This window comes from Dipodomys spectabilis, unplaced genomic scaffold, assembly GCF_019054845.1.
Source record: "Dipodomys spectabilis isolate Male_0828 unplaced genomic scaffold, ASM1905484v1 ptg000002l, whole genome shotgun sequence".
NCBI lineage: Eukaryota > Metazoa > Chordata > Mammalia > Rodentia > Heteromyidae > Dipodomys > Dipodomys spectabilis.
The window spans coordinates 9,690,958-9,713,959 of record NW_024870679.1 but is presented as its reverse complement, the minus strand read 5'-3'; the positions used below and the strand labels follow the sequence as shown (position 1 = coordinate 9,713,959).

Genomic DNA, 23,002 nt, shown 5'->3' with positions numbered 1-23,002 from the left:
TAGAAAGGACAAAATAATGGCATTTGCAGGGAAATGGATGGAACTAGAGTAAATTATCCTGAGCAAAGTAAGCCAAGAACAAAGAGACAAACGGCACACGGTCTCCCTGATGTGTGGATGCTAAAGCCTAAATGCAAGGAGATATGACAAACAGGACTCAAGAAATGAAGGACAGCCACTCATTTTGTCGTATCATTGCTAAATGACTCCAAGTTCTTGAACATATATATGGTAGATATATGCATGCAACAGAGGGAAGCCAGGAGGACACAGAATAAGTGAAAATGGAACAATATACAATAAAGGGGCCCATCAGCTGCACTGGACATAGAATAAAAACTAAGCAACCCAAAGACAGGGATGGGAAGGGAGGAATGAGAAGGAAAGAGGGAACAGCCTACACTAAGCAAAAGGAAGAAATAATTGTATTGTCAAAGCTCATAGGATTCTCAAACATTTTTATTTATTATTTTTTATTGTGAAAATACCATACAGAGGAGTTACGATTACATGGGCAAGATAACGAGTTCATTTCTTATCAAGCATTGTTGCCTCCTCTTTGTTTCCCCTTCCCATCCCTTCCCATAATCTCCCCACTTCCCCCACTCGATCTTCCCCCACCACCAAAGTTGTAAAGATCGTTTTTCGACATAGTGACTTGTACATCTCATTGTTGCAATGAGTCAACCTGTATCTCTAGTTAAATGATTTGTTTTTGCCCTTCCTCTCCACAAATTATACCAACAGGAAATACAGTGAAAACAGGGGTTATACCATGGGGGAGGGACATACAAAGCAACAAAGACATAATCTTATAAATATATTAGAAACAATTGCATGAAAGAAAAAAAAAACATTTGAATACATATCTTGGGGTTCATTCCCCTAACATCAACTTATCTGACCTTTTCTGTTTGACTCAGACATATACTAGTTATTTCAAATAAGGGAAACCATGGAACCTATGTTTCTTTGGGCCTAGTTAACTTCACTTAATATAATTTTTTCCAAGTCTTTCCATTTCCTAACAAATGGGGCAATGTCATTCTTTCTGATGGAGGCATAGAATTCCATTGTGTATATATACCACATTTTCTTGATCCATTCATCTACTGAGGGGCACCTGGGTTGGTTCCATATCTTAGCTATGGTAAATAATGCTGCAATAAACATAGTTGTGCTGGTAGCTTTAGTGTGGTCTTGTTTGTGATCATTTGAGTAAATGCCCAAAAGTGGGATTGCTGAGTCATAGGAGAGCTCTATGTGGAGTCTTTTGAGGAACCTCCATACTGCTTTCCAAAGTGGTTGAACAAGTTTACACTCCCACCAACAGTGCAGTAAGATTCCCTTCTGTCCACATCCCCTCCAGCATCTGTTGTTGTTAGAGTTCTTGATTATAGCCATTCTAACTGGAGTGAGGTGGAATCTCAATGTTGTTTTGATTTGCATTTCTTTTATGGCTAGGGATGTTGAGCATTTCTTCATGTGTTTATTGGCCATCCTTCTTTCCTCTTCAGAGGAGTTTCTCTTTAAGTCTTTAGCCCACTTATTTATGGGGCAGTTATTTCTTTAAAGTTTTTTTGGGGAATTTAATTTTTTGAGTTCCAGGTATATTTTAGATATGAGACCCTTGTCCGTTGTATGGCTAGTGTAGATCTTCTCCCAATCTGTGGGCTTTCTATTGATCTTCCTAGCTATGTCCTTTGCCTTGCAGAAGCTCTGCAATTTTCATGCAATCCTAATTGTCCAAACTTTCTTTCATTTGTTGTGTTTTTCTGGGCGTCTATTAAAAAATTTCATCTTGTATTTAAAGAATCCCATGGACGAGTTCTGGGAAGATGGCAGAGGAGAAGCTGGAGTCTAAACAAGCTCTCCCATAGAAAGCAGTTTTAGAGTTCCAGTGAACAGTCCTAAGCCAGAGAATCACACCAAGTGTGCCATCACAGGACAGAGAGTTAGGCCAGAGAGGGAAAATCAAGGCAGAGAGACAGATCTGAGCTCTTGCCAGCAACCGCCGTGGCGGCAGCACCTGTGGCGGCCGCGGCAATCCCAGGAGCCATACCTGAGTCGCAGAGAGTCTGGGATGAAGGAGCCAGACGCAGTGGGCAAGCAGATTCTACTCAACACCAGCAAGAACTGACAAGGAGCAGACATCTTCATCCTGCAGTTTGCAGACCAGAGACGACCCAGGAACCAAGACTGGATGTGAGTAGAAGCCTGACGTCCTCACTACTTCTCAGGGAGCAGAGGAGGGAAGGCCTTCCCCACCCCCCCAGTACCAGAGATCTCCATCTTGGATACCAACAAAGCTCGGCGGAGCTGCTAGCTCCAACTCAGGCCTTGGAATAAAACGAGTCATTTAGCAGGTCACAAGAACTTAACATTGGCATGATCCAGGGAAAAGTCACCCAGCTCAGGCTACGCCAGCCCTAGGAGTGGCTTTCTTCACTGGGTAATCAGAGCCAGAGGCTGCCCCTCCCTCTAGCAGCCTGGACAATAAATTGAAAATCAGTAAACAGAAACCCTGAGAATGGCTCCAGGCTGGGCTCTGTGAGTTTTTCACAAACTAGCCCCCGGGAAAAGCTACTGTCTGTTGAAAGGCCGCAACTCTACCCAGAACCTAGCCTCATCACTGCATCCCCCTCTTTTGTGATACTCAAAGCAGATCTCCTTCCAATTGAACTAGCCTGGGAGGAGAATCGCCAAATCCTGGGTAAAGCAGAGCATTTTTCTGCCTGTTCGAACAAACTGACTTAAGAAACCAACCAAGCCACAGGACCACAAGCAGACCAGAGACTCCAACAAAAGGCTGGTTACGGACACAAGGGAGATACAGGATTTTTCCCACCCCTCCCAAAAAAATCAAAGAACTTTATTTTCTTCTTCTACTTCTTTTTTTTTTTTTGGTACCTTATAGAAAAAAATTTTTTTTTCTTTTCTAAAACTTTTTTTAATCTTTAATTTTTGCCTTTTTTGACAAAAATTGTTTTCCAGTAACTTTTTTTTCCTCTTATAATTTTTATTTTGGGGATACGTGAGTGTGCGATTTTCTTTCTTTTTCTGTTTTCTTTCTCTTCTTTTTCTTTTTTAATTATCTTTTTGTTTTTGTTTAGCTCTACTGAATTTCTCATATTTTTTTCTTCCTTTCTTATCCTTTTCACCTTCTCCTCTCTTTCGTTCTTTATGTGACTTAATTGTTCTCCTGCACATCCTCAGATAAACCCGTAGTTGACTATTAGACCCTATCCCCCATTGTGTACACACTTAATCCACAAATTTATTACTCAATTCAAAACCTCTGAGACTTAAATTCCTTAAGAGCAGTACTACCTCTTTATACCTATATAATATTTTAAGCATTTTTATTGTTAAGTTTTTTACATCTCCTTTATATCCCACCCCTTCTCTCAATATATTCACGTTCTTCTCTACATAGATTGTTTTCGATTCTACATAATATTATTAATTTTTACTTTTCTATTTTTTCTGGTCTCTTTTCTTTTCCCTTTCCCTTTCTTCTTTTTTTTCTCTCTCTCTACTTTCATCCTACCCAACCTATTTCCTGCTTTGAGATTAGGACTTATTTAACTCTCCCTGTGCCTCCCCACATCAATCTATTCCTATTTTTTACCCACATCTCTCCCTAACCCTAGTAATTTCTGGTCTTCCAAATTCTTCTTTGTGGTTCGTAGCCCATTAACATATAGTTGTTTGATGTTGAATAGATGTATCTGTTGAACTAGATTGTATATGTAGACTATTGACTGTGCATATTCAGACTTTGGTTGATGCTTGCCTTAAGATAGTGTTCTAGCACAAAACTGGTGCTATTTTGCGTCTCAAATGGGCAGAGTAAGCCGGAAAAACACAAGAAAAATGGCAAATCTGGGTATCTCAATTCCTAATCTTGATAATCAGGGGACAGAACAGATAATGAATAATCCAAAGGAGAGTTCCCAAATAGCTCTACAAACACTGCTGGCAAGCATGATAAATGAAAAGATTGAAAGCATACAAAGGTCTCTGTATGAGCGTGATAGGGAGAGAGAGGAGGCAATCCAAAAGTTTATACAGGAATATCATAACCATGAGGAAGCTACTCAAAAACTGATACAAGATTTGCGTAAACAGCTTGAGAATACTCAAAGAGAAAGGCAGGAATGGCGTGAGCAGGCTGAGAACACTCAAAGAGAACTACAGGAATCCCATGAACAGGAGGAAGCTAATCAAAGAGTAATACAGAAATTGAGAGAGTAGTAAGAGAATACACAAAGATCACTAAAGGCATTCATGGAATCCATTAACAAAGAACTGAAGGAAGTCAGGGAGACCACAAAGGGAATGCTGAATGGAATCCAACAGAAGGAATGGGAGTCCAAGGAAACCATAACCAATCAACTAAGTGATTTGAGAATAAACACTGAACACCAAATTAAGGAAGTAAAGAAGTTCATACAAGATCTAAAACAAAGCTTCAACAAAGAATTTGAAGCTATCAAAGCTGACCAATTAGAAGGAAAAGAGATAAAAAACAAAGTAGAAAGTCTTGACAGCAGGTTAGACCATGCAGAAGATCTAATCTCAGGGATTGAAGACAGCCTAGATATTATAGAGAAAGAACATACAACCATCCAAGACAAGTCCAAGAAATATGATAGATCTATCCAACACCTGGAAGACACCATCAGAAGGCCTAATCTAAGGATAATGGGTGTAGAGGAGCACCTAGAAACAGAAGTTAATGGTCTAGGAAATTTGTTTAACGGGATCCTAGCAGAGAACTTCCCAAACATGCAAAAAGATAGGCCTATTCAGATACAAGAAGCTTTTAGAACCCCAAATAGACCAGACCAGAATAGGACATCCTACCGTCACATTATAATTCACACAGGATCAACTCAGACCAAGGAAAAGATCCTTAAAGCTGTCAAGGAGAAATGATTAATCACCTATAAAGGGAAACCAATTAGAATCACCTCAGATTTCTCAGCAGAGACAATCAAAGCAAGAAGAGCCTGGAATGATGTATGCCATGCCCTAAAACAAACAACTGTCAACCAAGAATACAGTACCCAGCTAAACTCTCCTTCATAACTGAAGATCAAATAAAAACCTTCCATAGCAAAGAAAAATTGAAACAATACATCTCTACCAAATCAGCCCTACAAAAGATTCTGAAAGATGTCCTACACATAGAAACCCAACAAGACCATAATAAAGGCCAAGAAACTACACCCAAAGTGAGAATCCAAGAACCATAGGGAGAACCCAGTTTTCGCAGCCCCCAAGAAGGTGGATAACATGGCAGGAACTCCCAAATACCTCTCAGTCCTATCTCTTAACGTTAACGGACTGAACTCTCTAATTAAGTGACATAGACTGTCTAGTTGGATTAAAAAACAAGACCCTTCTATCTGCTGCCTTCAGGAGTCACATCTTGCCAGTAAAAACAAACATATTTTCAATGTGAAAAGCTGGAACAAAATCTACCAAGCAAACGGCCCCCATAAACAGGCGGGAGTTGCAATCCTAATATCAGATAAAATAGACTTCAAATTAAAATTCGTGAGAAGAGATAAAGAAGGTCCCTACATACTAATTAAGGGATCTCTCCTTCAGGAGGATATTACAATTCTAAATATCTATTCCCCAAACAATGGAGCACTCATATTTACCCAAGAAACACTACTTTCCCTCAAATCTCATATAGATCCAAAGACATTAATTGTTGGGGATTTTAACACACCACTCTCCCAACTAGATAGATCAACTCGGCAAAAACTCAACAGAGAAACTGCAGATCTAAACAGCTGCATAGATCAACTAGATTTAGCAGACATCTACCGAACATTTCACCCAGCAGCATCAGAATACACGTTTTTCTCAGTAGCATATGTAACATTTTCTAAAATAGACCACATTTTAGGCCACAAAGCAAACTTGTCTAAATTCAGAAACATTGAAGTTATACCTTGCATTCTCTCTGACCACAAGAGAATAAAATTAGAACTCAACACCAAAAGCCACCAAAGAAAGTCCGGTATCACATGGAGGCTGAACAACACACTGCTGAATCATGAGTGGGTCATGCAAGAGATTAGAAAGGAAATGCAAATATTCATGCTATTCAACAAAAATGAAAACACAAATTACCAGCTCCTCTGGGACACAGCAAACGCAGTACTCAGAGGCAAGATTATAGCTCTGAGCTCCTACATCAACAAATTGGAGAGATCTGAAACCAACAATTTAATGACACATCCAAAGCTCCTTGAAAAACAGCAGCAAGATAAACCCCAATCCAGTAAAGGGAAAGAAATAATTAAAATTAAATCAGAATTAAATGAATTAGAATCCAAAAAACTATAGAAAGAATCCACAAAACAGTGAGTTGGTTCTTCGAAAAAATTAACAAAATTGACAGACCCTTAACAAATCTTATCAGAAAAAGAAGAGAACACACCCAATTTAATAAACTCAGAGATAAGAATGGAAACATCACCACGGAAACAACCAAGATTCAGAACATTATAAGGGAATACTTCTCAAAACTTTATGCTAATAAGTTTGAGAACTTGGCAGAATGGACCTTTTCCTAGCAAATATTGACATGCCAAAACTAAACCAAGATGAGTTAAACCATCTTAACAGGCCCATATCAAGCATTGAAATAGAAACAGTAATAAGAGACCTCCCAGCTAATAAAAGTCCAGGACCACATGGTTTTACAGCAGAATTTTACAAGGCTTTCAAAGCAGAGCTCACACCAATACTCCTCCAACTCTTCAATGAAATTGAAAGAGAGAGTTCACTACCGAACACTTTCTATGAAGCCATCATAACCCTCATCCCAAAACCAGGCAGGGACTCATCAAAGAAAGAGAACTATAGACCCATTTCTTTGACGAACATTGATGCAAAACTTCTCAACAAAATTTTGGCCAATTGACTTCAACAATTCATCCAAAAAATCATACACCACGCTCAAACAGGATTCATTTCAGGGATGCAAAGCTGGTTCAATATACCCAAATCAATTAATATTATTCATCACATCAACAGGAGCAAGAATAAGAACCACATGGTTATCTCAATAGATGCAGAAAAAGCATTCGACAAGATCCAACACCCCTTCCTGATGAAGGTTTTGGAAAAATTAGGAATCCATGGAACATTCCTCAATACAATAAAGGCTGTATATGACAAACCTACAGCCAGCAATATACTTAATGGTGAAAAGCTAAAGCCATTTCCTCTTATCTCAGGAACAAGACAAGGATATCCACTCTCTCCACTTCTCTTCAATCTAGTATTAGAATGCCTAGCTACAGCAATAAGACAAGATGCAGACATAAAAGGGATCCAAATAGGGAAAGAAGAAATAAAACTCTCCCTTTTTGCAGATGACATGATCTTGTATTTAAAGAATCCCATAGACTCCACTCTCAAATTACTCAAGCTGATTCAAAACTTTGGCAAAGTAGCAGGTTATAAAATTAACCCCCAAAAATCAATGGCTTTTCTGTATGCCAACAATGAGAAAAGTGTGGCTGAAATTAGGAAAGCAACTCCATTTGTAATAGCCCCACAAAAAATAAAATACCTAGGAATTAACTTAACTAAAGAAGTGAAGGACCTCTATGATGAAAACTTTAAAATCTTGAAAAAGGAAATCAACAAAGAACTTAGAAAATGACAAAACCTCCCATGCTCCTAGATTGGAAAGATTAACATCGTGAAAATGGCAATACTTCCCAAGGCTAGCTACAAATTCAACGCGATACCTATCAAAATTCCAACCTCATTCTTCACGGAAATAGAAGAGGCAATCCAAAAATTCATATGGAACAATAAAAGACCCCGAATAGCAAGACCGCTCCTCAACGGAAAGAACACTGCTGGAGGAATATCAATACCAAATTTCAAACTCTACTATAAAGCCATAATAATCAAAACAGCCTGGTGTTGGCGTAAGACCAGACCTCAGGACCAATGGAATAGAATTGAAAACGCAGAAATGAACCTACAGACCTATAGCCATCTAATTTTCGATAAGGGAGCTAAAACAATAGAATGGAAGGAAGACAACCTCTTCAGTAAATGGTGCTGGCAAAATTGGTTAACTACTTGTAGAAAACTAAAGCTAGATCCTTATATATCACCCTGCACCAGAATCAACTCCAAATGGATTAAAGACCTTGAACTCAAAGCAGACACTCTGAAAACATTACAGGATGGAATTGGAGAAACCCTAGGCCTCCTTGGCTCAGGATGAAATTTTCTGAATAGAGACCCGGAAACACAACAAATCAAAGAAAGGTTGGACAAATGGGATTGCATGAAGTTGCAGAGCTTCTGCATGGCAAAGGACATAGCTAGCAAGATCAGTAGAAAGCCCACGGATTGGGACAAGATATTCACTAGCCATACAACAGACAAGGCTCTCATACCTAAAATATACTTGGAACTCAAAAAATTAAATCCCCGAACAACAAATCCTCAAAGAAACAACTGCCCAATAAATAAGTGGGCTAAAGACTTAAAGAGAAACTTCTCTGAAGAAGAAAGAAGGATGGTCAATAGACACATGAATAAATGCTCTACATCCCTAGCCATAAAAGAAATGCAAATCAAAGCAACATTGAGATACCACCTCACTCCAGTTAGAATGGCAAAAATCAAGAACTCTAACAACAACTGATGCTGGAGGGGATGTGGACAGAAGGGAACCTTACTTCATTGTTGGTGGGAATGTAAACTTGTTCAAGCACTTTGGAAAGCAGTATGGAGATTCCTCAAAAGACTTCACATAGAGCTCTCCTATGAGGGCATTTACCCAAATGTTTACAAACAAGACCACCCTAAAGCTACCATCACAACTATGTTTATTGCAGCATTATTTACCATAGCTTAGATATGGAACCAACCCAGATGCCCCTCAGTAGATTAATGGATCAAGAAAATGTGGTATATATACACAATGGAATTCTATCCCTCCATGAGAAAGAATGACATTGCCCCATTTGTTCGAAAATGGAAAAACTTGGAAAAAATTATATTAAGTGAAGTAAGCCAGGCCCAAAGAAACATAGGTCTCATGGTTTTCCTTATTTGCAATATCTAGTACATGCATGAGTCAAGCGGAAAAGGTCACATAATGTGATGTTAGGAAAATGAACCCTTAGATATGTATTTTAATGTTTTTTTCTTTCATGCATTTGTTTCTAATGCATTTATAAGATTATCTCTTTGTTGCTTTGTATGTCCCTCCCCCATAGTATATCCCGTGCTTTCACTATATTTGATGTCAGTATAACTTTTAGAGGAGATGGGGAAAAACAAGTTGTTTAAGGATACAGGTGGACCTGTTGCAACAATGACAAGTACAAGTTGTCATGTCCAAAACGAGCTTTACAACGTTGGTGCAGGAGGTAGGGGGCGAGGGGGGAGGGGGGAGGCGCTGATGATTGGGTGAGGGGTGGGGGTGAGGCTGGGAAGGGATGTGAAGGGTAAACAAAGGAGGAGGCTGCAATGCTTTATAAGAAATGTACGCATTATCCTGCCCATGTAATTTTAACCCCTCTGTACAGTGTGTTCACAAAAAAAAATAAAAAAGAAGAAAAATGTTAAAAGAAAAAAAAAAAGAGTTCCATGAATTCCCTCCCAAAGTACTCAAGCTGATTCAAAACTTTGGCAAAGTAACTGGGTATTAAATTAACCCTCAAAAATCAATGGCTTTTCTGTATTCCAACAAAGAGAAAAGTGTGGCTGAAATGAGGAAAACAACTCCATTCGTAATAGTCCCACAAAAAAATAAAATACCTAGGAATTAACCAAAGAAGTGAAGGACCTCTATGATGAAACTTTAAAAACCTGAAAAAGGAAATCAAAACAGAACTTAGAAAGTGGCAAAAACTCCCATGCTCCTGTATTGGAAGTACTGTATTAAAATCACAGTACTTCCCAAGGCTATCTACAAATTCTATGCGATACCTATCAAAATTCCAACCTCATTCTTCAAGGAAATAGAAGAGGCAATCCAAAAATTCATATGGAACAATGAAAGACCCCGAGTAGCAAAAACGCTCCTCAACGGAAAGAACGCTGCTGGAGGAATATCAATACCAAATTTCAAACTCTACTACAAAGCCATAGTAATCAGAACAGCTTGGTACTGGCAAAAGAACAGACCTCAGGACCAATAGAATGGAATTGAAAACCCAGAAATGAACCTAAAGCCATCTAATCTTCGATAAGGGAGCTACAAAAATAGAATGGAAGGAAGACAGCTTCTTCAGTAAATGGTGCTCTCAAAATTGGTTAACTACTTGTAGAATTCCCAAACTTTATATCCCATGATAGTGACAATTTGCCTTTTGAAGGTTTAAATGTGTTTGTGACTTTAACTCAGTGTCATCATTCCACAATACTGTGAAATATGTGAATTTTTTAAAGTTTGCTTTCTTTTCTTTTTAACTTTTTTTTAATTGTGAAAATACCATACAGAGGGGTTGCAATTATATGGGGAAGATAATGAGTACATTTCTTATGAAGCATTGTTGCCTTCTCCTTTGTTTCCCCCTTCCTATCCCTTCCCATGTAGTCACCTAATCTCAATGTTTTTTTTTTTTTTTAAAGAAAAGTGAAAGAAGGGATGGGTTAGGAGTGATGGGTGACAATGTGGTCAGACACATTGTACTCATATACTGTTTTGTAGAATGGGACCTTAGGATGTTACATATAAACTATTAACTTCTTTTACTTCACTAATTCTGGACGGTCTCTATGTGATGCATGACTGTCCTTATCTCAGTCTGCACTGATTCTTGCTCAGTTTTTGTGATCCTTTTTCATACCCTCCAGGTCTCTCTTTATTTATTTAACAAATATTTAGAGTGGAAATTTTCTTTTTCATAAAATTTCTTTTTATTATTTTGACTTTTTTCAGGTTTTTCTTGGACAGAGTCATAACATTCATTTTCATTGTACAACTATGTCACCATTTATTTATTCATTTTATCAATGGTTGACATTTAGGTTGAACTATAGCCCCCATATTTAAAAATGGTCATGTGTATATATTTTTGTTTGGCCATCTACAGAGTAATAGAATTAGTTCATCAAAGAATATGCATGAATTTAATAAGTACTCTTAGTTTACTTTCCAAGATGGTTACATTCTTCTCCCTGTGCGTATGCTAGAAGTGATGGATTATAAAGACTGTATTCCTGTGGGAATAGCACTTTTGCTATTTGCTTGTTTGTTTCAATGAAGCTAGCAGCCATGCTGTGAATTACTGGATAAAGAGAAATTGGTAACAAGGAACAGAGGAACTGAGGCTATACCTGGCTATACCTGGAGTGAGTTTGAAAGAAGAGTCATCTCTAGTTGAGCCTTGAGATGTCTGCAGTGTTTTGAGATGTTTAGAGACTCAGATAAATACCTAAGGATTTGTGATGTAGAGGAAAACACATATGAGATAAATGAATATGCTGTTGCAAGTGTATGTTGTTTGAAATTATTTTTGCTTTTATTTGAATTAAACCAGAACCTTATATGATCAACAGTTACTTTCTAAGAGGAAGAACTCTTCATAAGGTTTCAAAGTAATGACTTTAGTCTTGTATTTAAAGTGCAATTGCCAGGGGTGAGCATGAATGCAACCCCCACTACTACAAACTATGTTGTTAGTTTCATATATTTGGGGAAATCCTAAAGGGCAGCAACTCTGGAGGGCAATAACTAAACTTTACTGGGAAAACAACATTTGTGATTATGGTATTTCCCTTGCCAAGTAAGTATGGTTTTGTCCAATATATCAAGCCTTTCAAAAAATCATCAATGCTTTTGGTGTTTTAGTTAAGAAATATCTGCCTACCCTCAAAATTTCAAGGTATTTGCTTGTGTACTGTTCTAAAAGGTTTATGGCTTTATCTTTCACATTTGGGTCTTATAATCCATCTGAAATCGATTATGTTTATGCTATGTGCTAGGCATAGAGATGTATTGTTTTCCCACATGAATATCCCATTGATCTAGGAAGATTTATTGAAAAGATTCATTCTTTTTTTTTGCGTTGTTCCACAGTATTATGTTTACTATAAATCAGGTAACTACCAATTCAGTTGAATAGTTCTACATTGACTTGGCTAAGTTAGAAAGTACATCTCCCAGAACTTCTTAAGTTATTTCCCATTCAGGTTGGCTACAACCACATGCGCAGGTTAGGAAGGAGAACACAAGGTAGTGGCTTTGACTTTTTGAAGGTGTTCTCAGGTAGATAATGGATAAAAGTAGAGACACTGGTGGTCTCTCGTTTGCCCTCATGTTTTTCATCTCCATGAATAACTTTTCCTCTTGACTTCTGATAGGCTTACTAACCACAGAGGCCAGGTAATAAGCACTCTGAAATAGTGGGAGATGGCAGTTTTCCACTGGCTTTCTACTACCAGTCTCTCTTAAGCCTGTAGCTTGACGTGCTGGTTTAGCAGGAAGACTGATAATTTTTTCACTTATGCCACCTAGAAACTCCTTCTCTGATTCTCCCAAATCTCTCTGGAACAGAATGCATTGTGATCAGGTAATTTGAGGAGAGCCTTTCCTGAGTGCAGCATGATTCAATGTCAATGTTATGTATAAGCTTCGTTCTAGGCTCTTGTGCTAATACCATTGATTAGGATTTTTTTGTTCCTTCAATATGCTAAATTTAGTCATTATAGTTTTATAATAAGTCCTGACATCTGGCAGTGTATGTCCTTCATCTTTGTTATTCCTGATGTGGCCTTGGATATACAAAATCATTTTTATTTTGAGTCAGATTGTCAATTTCCCCAAATCCTTGCTAGAATTTTTCTTTTATTAGAATTGTACCAGATATATAGATTGAGGATGGATAGATATTTTTACAATATTATCTAAAAAGATGATATCAAGATAATCACTTACAGTATTAATTTTTGTGTGTACTTTGACTAGGTAAATGTGTAATGATTTGCTTGTAATTTTTATTACAGATTGGCATGTAGGTTTGAATATGAGCTAGTTGCCTTACATTTTTTGTCTTCTGAGCAGTGTATAAGTTAAGGAGTAAAGTCAATCTCCCACAAATGAGACTAGCATAACACTGATATTAGAGTCAGTTAAATGTTGATACTCTAGTCATGAAAAAGACCATGATATTCGACAATATGCTGTCTAGAGGCTGATGCCCATCCAGCTCCCTGCCAGCCAAACTGGGGCTTTTTCCAAGAAGGAGAAGAGATTTATTAGGCTTGGAAATGGAAAGTCCTGCTACGAATCCAAGTTTCTATGATTCCTCAGCATCACAAATTTCTATACAACTCTCTGAAAAGGCTCTAGGCTTCACCATTCCCTATGAAATAAATCTTTGGGAAGAAATTGGTGCCAAACTTCCTAGATCTGTAAAAGATGAAGGATTTTCTTTTTTGCTTTTCTTTCCAAAGGAAAGTGTTCTGAGAAGGTGGAGCCAGGTTTCTAACTTAACCAGAAGGATTCCATGATGTTGGATGGATGGATGCTTCAGGAACCCTTAGGTCCTGTCCCCAAACATGTCTCATTTCATGCTCCCTAGAGCCGGTATCTCCTCAATTTTTCCTTCTTTACCCCACTACATTAAGAAGACAGAGAAACATGATACTCAATGGATTCAGATTTAATATCTTTTAGAGGAATGCAATTAATTTTTGATATGCAAGAGATCATATGAAGAATATTAGGAAAGGATACAGAGGAAAAAACTACCTGGAGATTAAAATGGAAGAAAGGAAAAGAGAGAGATGAGAAATTTATCAGAGTATCAAAGAACTTGCAGACTTAATCTTGCTAAAGTATCCCAGAGGGGAAAGGATCCAATGAAGTTTCCTGGCTACAATTCTTTGGTTGTTCAGAAAGTAACAGTCTGTCTGTACCAAACAGATTCTCATATTTCCTGCATCCAATACCTGATGACTATGCCTTCCTCAGTCTCCTGGCTTTTCTACTTATAAGGATTTATTTTTGGCAGTACTGGGTTTTGAACTCAGAGACTGATGCTTGCCAATCATATGCTCTACCATTTGAGCCACATCACCAATTCACTTATAGAAACCTGTATGTGATAATAGTAGGTCCATGTGTATGATCCAGGATCTATTGCTATCTTGAGATCCTTAGATTAATCACATGTGACAATATCCTGGTGCCATGAAAAGTAACATGTTCACGAGTTCCAGGGAATATGTCATCTCAGGAGGACAGGGCATTATTCTGCTTACTACAGTTTCTAAGCAGTGTTTAGATATCTAGGGTTGTAAAAAACTTGACTTTAAAGTCAACTTGATTTTGATTTACATAGAATATTGTATCTTTAAAAGAAGATGGAGAGCAGTTGAGTTGGGAAAGATGAGTGAGAATGTTGAAAGAGGTGACATTAATCAACATGGATTGTTCTTATTAATCAATTTGTTGAATGATAACTTCTGTGTACAACTATTTAAAGATAATAAAATATAATTTAATAAAGAAGATGGAACAGGTTGGAAAAAAGTAAAGCAAAATGTTATTTAAGACTACAGATAAGTAGTTCATCTTTGTATATCAAAAAAGTGTTCTTAAATTTTGGTTGTACTGCTTATCATTCTGATCACATCTGGCATCATCATCATCATCATCATCATCATTATCATCATCATCATTTTTTGTGCCAGTCCTGGGTCTTGAACTCAAGACGTGGGCACTATTCCTGAGCTTTTATGCTCAAGGCTAGTGCTCTACCACTTGAGCTACAGCTGTCTTTATACATTTTTTTTTTACTTTTAACTTCAAGTAAGAGTCTTTCTGGCCCAGCTTGCTTTTAATCACAATCCTCTGATCTCAGCCTCCTGACAAGCTAGGATTACAGACATGAGCCACTGGCTCTCACTGACCCCTGGCATCATTCATTTTATTGTATATTCAATTTTTTAATTGTAAAAATACTGTATAGAGGGGTTACAGTTGCATGAGTAAGGTAATGAGTACATTTCCTATTGAGCATTGTTATGTCCTCCTTTGTTTTTCCCTACCATCCCTTTCCTCCCCAACTCTCCAACTCCTCCCTCCCGGCCATGTTATAAAGTTGTTTTCAACCTAGTGTCTTGTACATCTCATTGTTAAATGGGTCATGCATTTATAATGTACTACGTGATTTTTTTTCTTTTGTATGTTCTTCCCCCACAGTATAGCCCCTGTTTTCATTGTATTTGTTTCCAGTGCCCTGCATCTCATATATACATTTTTATAATTTGGGGAGGGGAAGGGAAATAACAAAATGCTTAAATATGAATATTGATTTTTTTATAATATGGACAATAATATGTCGGTGTAAGGCTTAAAACTAAGATTTAACATTCTGTTGCTACCTTGACATCTGGTTTAAGTGGATGGGCTCCAGATATCCCAACTCCAACTCCCATGGATAAGGCCCCTGGCAAAACAATCTTCCCTGTCAAATGGACCAGTTTCATGCCTATGTCAGTTTTAAATCATGCAACTATTCCAGGGGAATCAGTAGGACCCCACTGACATGTTACTACAAAGATGCCTCCATTATTGTTGACTGTTCACTCTGTTCCTTGGAATGTCCCCTGTCATTCTCTACAGCAAATGGTCTCCTTCTCCCCTGGGCTATGAAAATAGGTGACTACTACACAGATGCCAACATCATCTGTTCAGTCAGTGTTGGCTATTGGGTTTCCAAACATCTTCATAACCTTATGATGGGAGTGTGTCCATCACCAACAGGATGAAAAGAAAGTATCTGAAAACAAGTATCAGTCTCATTGCATTTTTATAGTGGTATATTCTAAAACATATAGTAAGCCCTTAGCTAAGAACTTGGCAAAAATATCACTGTATAATTCACAGCCATTATTGTTATTTTAGCCAATGCATCATTATTAGTATTACAATTACCACCCCATATATTTGGCATGAGTTGAAATCACATCCATTTTCTCATGACCTGTAGTGTTCTGAAGGAGAGAATAGACAGAATTCTTATAAAAACCTCATGCTGAGTACATAAAATGCAGTTTGGACTTCACTGGCATAAAGAAAACTAGTCAGGGATTTTCTGTATATCCTAGTTTCAAGGAACTTCTCTCATTTATCATACATAAGTAGACTTCAGACCTGTACAAACAACTAATAATTCTGATTTGCACAAAGATGAAGATGCTCCCCTAGGGAGCTAATAGAACCCTCCTAGAGAGTATGACAAAATGTAAAGTTCTAATGTAAATGGAAAGAATAATGGAAGTACTTTGGATTGGTGGAATTTTCCATTAATGAGTATCTGAACTATAACCAGCATTTTCTTGGAAGGGAAATCCAAGCTGGTTCTGAATCTGAGGTGCTGCTCAAGGATCGAATTGAAGAAAATGAATTTCAGAGGCGAAGCATTGATTTAACCCAAAAGGACATGGCAGACATCAGAATAAGATGTGCTACTAGGATGTTTGGAAAACATTTTCTTAAGTGCCTGATGCAAAAGAATTGTTCATTGTTGTAGAATACAAGGCAGAGCTCTCCAGAGTAGAAAATGAATAAGGAAAGTTCCAGCTTCTGCTTGTAATTGTGTGCTAGTTGCTACATCTTTTTATGTTCTGTTCCATTTGTGCAAGATCACTATACAGAATATTCCATCAAGCTTGCTGTGCTGTGGATCTGCTTTTCTTTTAGAGTACGCTGATTTGGCTTGCTCTTTATTTTATACAAACCCCCACTTATGTGTTTTTCTCTCTCAGCCCACATTTGATCTAAGCCTGAGTTAGCCAAGGCAATCTGCTGCCACAGCCTTTTCAGATCGACTTAGAAAAATGTTTTGAAAAAAATGGCAGATGTATGGTGCATACATTGAGAAAAGATGGGCTTTATCAAAAAAAATGTAGTTTGCTGTCTTTGCATACCAAAATCAAGAGAACCATTTTGGAAAAAATATTATTATCCTGTGATCAGAGCTGGCAAAACTTAGGTGCTTTTCTATGCCTCTGTGTGTGTGTGTGTGTGTGTGTGTGTGTGTGTGTGTGTGTGTGTGTGTGTTGGGGGAAGATGTCTCATCTTGGGGTTTGAACTTAGGACCTCATTGCTGTCCTTGCGCATTTTTTTCTCAAGCCTAGTGCTCTACCATTTGAGCCACAGCTCGACTATAGGCTATTTGTTGTTGTTGTTGGTGGTGGTGGTAGTGGTTAATTGGTGATGAGTCTTACAGACTTCCCTGCCCAGCCTGACTTTGTACCTTGATCCTCTGATTCCAACCTCCTGATAGCTAGGACTACAGGTGTCAGCCTCTGGCGCCTAGCTCCTGTGCCTCTTCTAGCATCACTTTGCCACTGTTTTGAAAACCAATCTAAGAAAGTATAAGTGATCCACGACATTCAGAATGACTGTCACCAGAAAAGACCCTGCCATGGTTCAGGAAGAAAATAGACTGAAAAATAATAATGATAAATACAAAAATACTCTCCCATATGTACAAGTTCTAGCTGACTACCCTTTTAATCTTCACACAAAGAATTCACCTGCCTCCTAAAAGGCATTTTAACTATTCCAGACATTCTAAGACCATCTAAAACAAAACTTCACCTGCCCTAGACTCTTCTTTGGTTACCAATGGGTATGCTGTCATTACAACAGTAATTGAAGCCTGATTTTTTCTCAGTTTTCATCAACTCCTTGTTGAGTATTTCTCTTTCCTACCTACCCCATATCGTGGCTCACACAGCCAAACAGAACCAACTTCCTATTCTTCCTTCAATTACTCTCACATCTCTATTCCCATCTATTCACAGTTAATCCTATCTCATTTTATATTTTCATCCAGTCTCTGCTGGAATAATCTATCTTCCTGCTGGAATCCCTTCCCAAATGTATGTTTGAAATCTGTTTCTCACATTAGAGCAAGAAAGATCTTTATAGGATTTGAGTTGTGCTCTTTTTGATTTAAAAGCCTCTTATTTGCTCATTAAGAAATTCTTAGTTTCTATTTTGGACCTTTCTTCATGTACACATTGTGTTAAAGCAATGAGTCTTTCCTATACATGCCTTTTACATCCTGAAATAAATACTGCCTTCATTCAATATTTTTCTCTGCCTGGAACAACTTTTTCCCAGTTGGCCACAGAAACTTTATTATATTTTGGATATAAATGAGTAGCTTTATGATGAGAAAAAAATTAAATTATAAAATTACAAAAATTCCCAAATACCTCCAACATTATGACATTCAGAAAATGTCCTAACATTACTATCAACCAAGATGTATTTCTTGATATTATTATTATTATTATTTGGTCGGTCGTGGGGCTTGAACTCTGGGCTTGGGCGCTTGTCCCTGCTCTCTTTAGCTCAAAGCAAGCACTCTACCGCTTAAGCCACAGCACCACTTCCACTTTTCTAGTGGTTTATTGAAGGTGAGAGTCTCATGGACTTTCCTGCCCAGGTGGCTTTGAACTGAGATCCTCAGATTTCAGCCTCCTGAGTAGCTAGGATTACAGGCGTGAGCCACCAGTACCCAGCTTGATATACCTATTATTATTGCAAACATTTTTGTATTTTAAAATTTTTTGCAAAGTAATTGGTTCCATTATGTTTCTTTTCATATGTATATATAATACACTTGGATCATATTTACTCTCCATCAACCTTCAGCCCCTCTCTTCCTTCTACCATTTTTTCTTTTCCTACCAATAGCAAATAGCATCTTTTATATGTTCACGTGGAATTTTTTGTTTTCTGCTTTTCTTGTTGCTTTTTTATAATTGTTTATTGTTAGGTCTAGATACCACTTCTGAGAGAAAAAACACTACTAGTCTTTCTAATTCTGGATTAATTCATTTAGCACAATTTCTATTTCCATAATCATTCTGTAAATGACATAATTTCATTGTTGTTTATGGCTAGACAAATGCCACTGTGTGAGTGAATGTGTGTGTGTGTGTATGTGTGTGTGTATTTCATGATTATTTTATCATCCATTCATCCCATTGTTGGATTTCTAGGCTGATTCTATTACTAAGCTATTGTGAAATGTGCCACAATAAACATAGGTTAGCAGGTATTTCTACCATATGCTGAATATGAATCCTTTGAATAGATACCCAGCAGTAGTATAGCAGAATCATGTAGTAGTTCATTCTACTTTTAGATTTTATAGAACCTTCATAATGATTTCCAGAGTAGTTGGATTAGTTTATCCTCGAAACAACAGTGAAAAAGGCTTCTTTCCCTCCATTGTAGTTATGATATTAAGTAAAACTTTATGTGCCTTTTAGTAGTCCTTTGAAATTCCTGCTAGACCAAGACCATTTTTTCACAATTCTTACTGTAATCTTTATATTAGAGTGATATAATGATTTATTATAATTTATAGTTTAATTATCCTACTATTTGATCTTAGACTTTAAAAGGAAAGGTTCCATGTCTTTTCATCAGCTTATCTTTTTGCTTTATTTTTTTCTGCCAGCCCTGGGGCTTGAACTCAGGGTTTTGGCACAGTCTGTTAGCTTTTGTGCTCAAGGCTAGTGCTCTACCAATTGAACCACAGTTCATTCCTGCCTTTTCTCTGAGTAATTGGAGATAAGAATCTCACAGACTTTCCTGCCTGGGCTGGCTTTGAACAACAGTTCTTAGATTTCAGCCTCCTGAGTAGCTAGGATAACAGGAGTAACTGGTGCCAGTTAGTTTAAATTTTTACTATTCTACTCATTACCTTACTTATGTAACTATAACCCCTCTGTACATCACCTTTACAACAAAATTGAATTAAATTTAAAAAATTTTAGTGGATTCCAAAATTTACTTAGGGACATTATTCATGTTAAAAGAGTTTATATACTATCATACAACTTAGGTTGATGAGAGGCTTTACCCATACAACACTCCTTTGTGCTAGAATATTAATAATTACCAGCGTAGTACTTTGCATTTGGCAAATATGGTCTAGAATTTACTGTTTCAATTCTGTGCAGTTATATAGCTCTGTGGTAGGCATTAAACAGCAATTTTTAGGTTTTATTTTCCTAACATGGGTTTTATCTTATCATGGTTTTAAATTTCTGTAAACTTAATAGGTAGAGAATGATCAAAAAGTAGAACAACCTCAAATTTAAAACTGTCCTTTAGTGATTTCACTCATTGAAAATGGAGAACAAAGCAATTCAAATATAGAATTTGGGAATATATCATCATTAACCATATATGACATATTGTACACCAACTAAGTTCTGATGCACAATTAGTCACCTAATTAGGTTTAAAATTCATTTAAATAGATGGCTTCAATATCTGGCCCACCCATGTACATTTATTATTCCCATTTAGACATTGAATACAATTTAAGGCTCATATTATGTAGCCTGTGGTCTAAATTAAATACATGCTTGTTGGAGAGACAAGTGACCTATTTGAGTGATCAATGAACTAGTATCTATTAACTGCACATATAACAGTTGGCTTTATATGCTTAGGTAGAGTTTAAAGGGAAAGCATCAGCCTTCAGAGTCCCTCAGGCTATGGTTTCTGAGGTGAAGTATCATCCCTACTTGCCAATATGGTAAAATTTGAATGACTGCACAATAAGGACAAGAAAACCATTTTTAGCAGACATGTGTTTATTCTTCATAGCCCTAACCATGTTATACTTCTTCATGTTTTTATCATCCTAAAAGTAAAGTGTATCTTCCAATCAGTGGCAGAGTCACATTTACTTTTTTGACTCTTTCTTAGTAATAGATAAAATAATGGCACACATTATAATCATGTTAGATTCAAGCGGATGTGATACATTTTTCTCTTGGAAACTTTGTGGAGTTTCTCAAGGTAATTCATACAGATAAATGTTTATTCTCTCTTCCCTTCATTTCTGTTGACATTGCTTTTGCCACTGGAGAGAAAAGAAGACACAAGCACTGCTTCCTAATAAATTATAGGTAAGAAAGGTTAATAAATATAGCAAATATAAGGTAATCATTGGCTTTTCACTACTATATGAGAAAACTTTAAACAGGAACAATTTGTTGTGGCACACAGGTTAGGAAATTTCAGTTCGTAGATGGTTGTTTTTGTTGTTTTTGGGTGGCAACAAGACAGTATATCATGGCAGGAGCACAAGAAGAGGAAATTTACATCATGGCCAGGAACAAAAGAGAAAAAGAGAATGAGACCACACTTCCACAAACCCCTTTGAGAGCATGCTCCCAGTTACCAAAGACTTCTTAAAGTTTCCATCACCTCCAAATGGGAACTATGTCTTTAACTCATGGATCACAGGGGATATTTAAGATCAAAACTACCATACGAATGTAAAACATTATGATGAGGGCTGTATTCAAGACTAAATGCAAGGTGTAGTATAGAAGAATAGGGACTCAGCAGAGTTCCCAATTAATCCCTTTTGTACATTTATAATCCTATGAAAGACAGCAATTTTTCAAATTCCTTTTGTTAGGGGTAACAACTGATAGAGTGCTTTAACTTTTATTTAGAAGAGGGGATGATGGCTCAGTGACTTGACTGTGAATTTCAGAGAATTGTGCAAAGAGTGATGATGGTATTCATTGTCAATGAGGTGTCCCAGGGTCTTCTCTATGGCATTGTCATACCCAGAATCTTGTTGGGTTTCTAATGAGTTGCTCCTCTCTCAAGGCACTTCTGATGTCATTAAATCTACATTTTGAGAAGCTCTGGGCAACACAGAGAAAATTAACGTTAGAAACATTTGATAATAAAAACATAACATGCCTCTCGCTTGCTGTTTGTATATTCAAAATATGATTTCTTAGAATGGAATATTCAAATGACAATGAGAATTATACAGTAGTGGAAGCCTGAACTGAACAGAGGATTTATCTTACTTGCTCACAAAAGCAATTTCTCTGTGGCAACCAAGAAAGCAGCCAATTATTTACTATGTAGTACCTGAAAACGTCTGTGGTCAAGCCACTATTTTTTTTAATTGTGAAAATACCATACAGAGGGGTTACGATTACATGGGCAAGGTAATGAGTACATTTCTTATCAAGCATTGTTGCCTCCTCCTTTGTTTCCCCTTCCCATCCTTTCTCATTCTCCTCCCCACCTCTAGCCAAAGTTGTAAAGTTCGTTTTTCCACATAATGACTTGTACATCTCATTGTTGCAGTGGATCCACCCATATACCTATTTAAACGATTTGTTTTTTCCCTTCCCCTCCCCAAATTATACCAACATCAAATACAGTGAAAACAGGGGTTATACCGTGGAGGGAAGGATATATAAAGCAACAAAGAAATCATAAATATGTTAAAAACAATAGCAAGAAAGAAAAACCACTTGAGTCCTTATCTTGGAGTTCATTTCACCTAACATCAACTTATCTGACCTTTCCTGCTTGTCTCAGACATATACTAGTTATTGCAAATAAGGGAAACCATGGGACCTATGTTTCTTTGGGCCTGGCTTACTTCACTTAATAAAATTTTTTCCAAGTCTTTCCATTTCCTAACAAATGGGGCAATGTCATTCTTTCTGATGGAGGCATAGAATTCCATTGTGTATATATACCACATTTTCTTGATCCATTCATCTACTGAGGGGCATCTGGGTTGGTTCCATATCTCAGCTATAGTAAATAATGATGCAATAAACATAGTTGTGCTGGTGTTGTTTATGATCATTTGGGTAAATGCCCAAAAGTGGAATTGCTGGGTCATAAGGGAGCTCTATGTGGAGTCTTTTGAGGAACCTCTATACTACTTTCCAAAGTGATTGAACAAGTTTACACTCTCACCAACAATGCAGTAAATCAAATCCCTATTTTGATAGAACTTTTCCCACATTTTTTAAAAAAAACTTTACTGGATCAAAAGAAGAAACCAGCAGAATGATTTAATCTTCTGGGGTAAGGAAGGGGGGTGTTAAAGTTGGAGCACATGCTTCCTTCATCTTCCTCCAAGCTCAGTTCTATGGAGGTTATAGCTAGACTGCA

The 23,002-nt window shown here is 37.3% G+C and overlaps 1 non-coding gene across 1 annotated transcript; it reads right to left on the bottom strand.

The window, feature by feature from the left end:
• Positions 1-11,643: 11,643 nt before the first annotated feature.
• Positions 11,644-11,803, bottom strand: LOC122113046. The gene has a single exon (XR_006148366.1). It is a non-coding gene; the product is annotated as a U1 spliceosomal RNA (small nuclear RNA).
• Between the last annotated feature and the right edge of the window lie 11,199 nt (positions 11,804-23,002).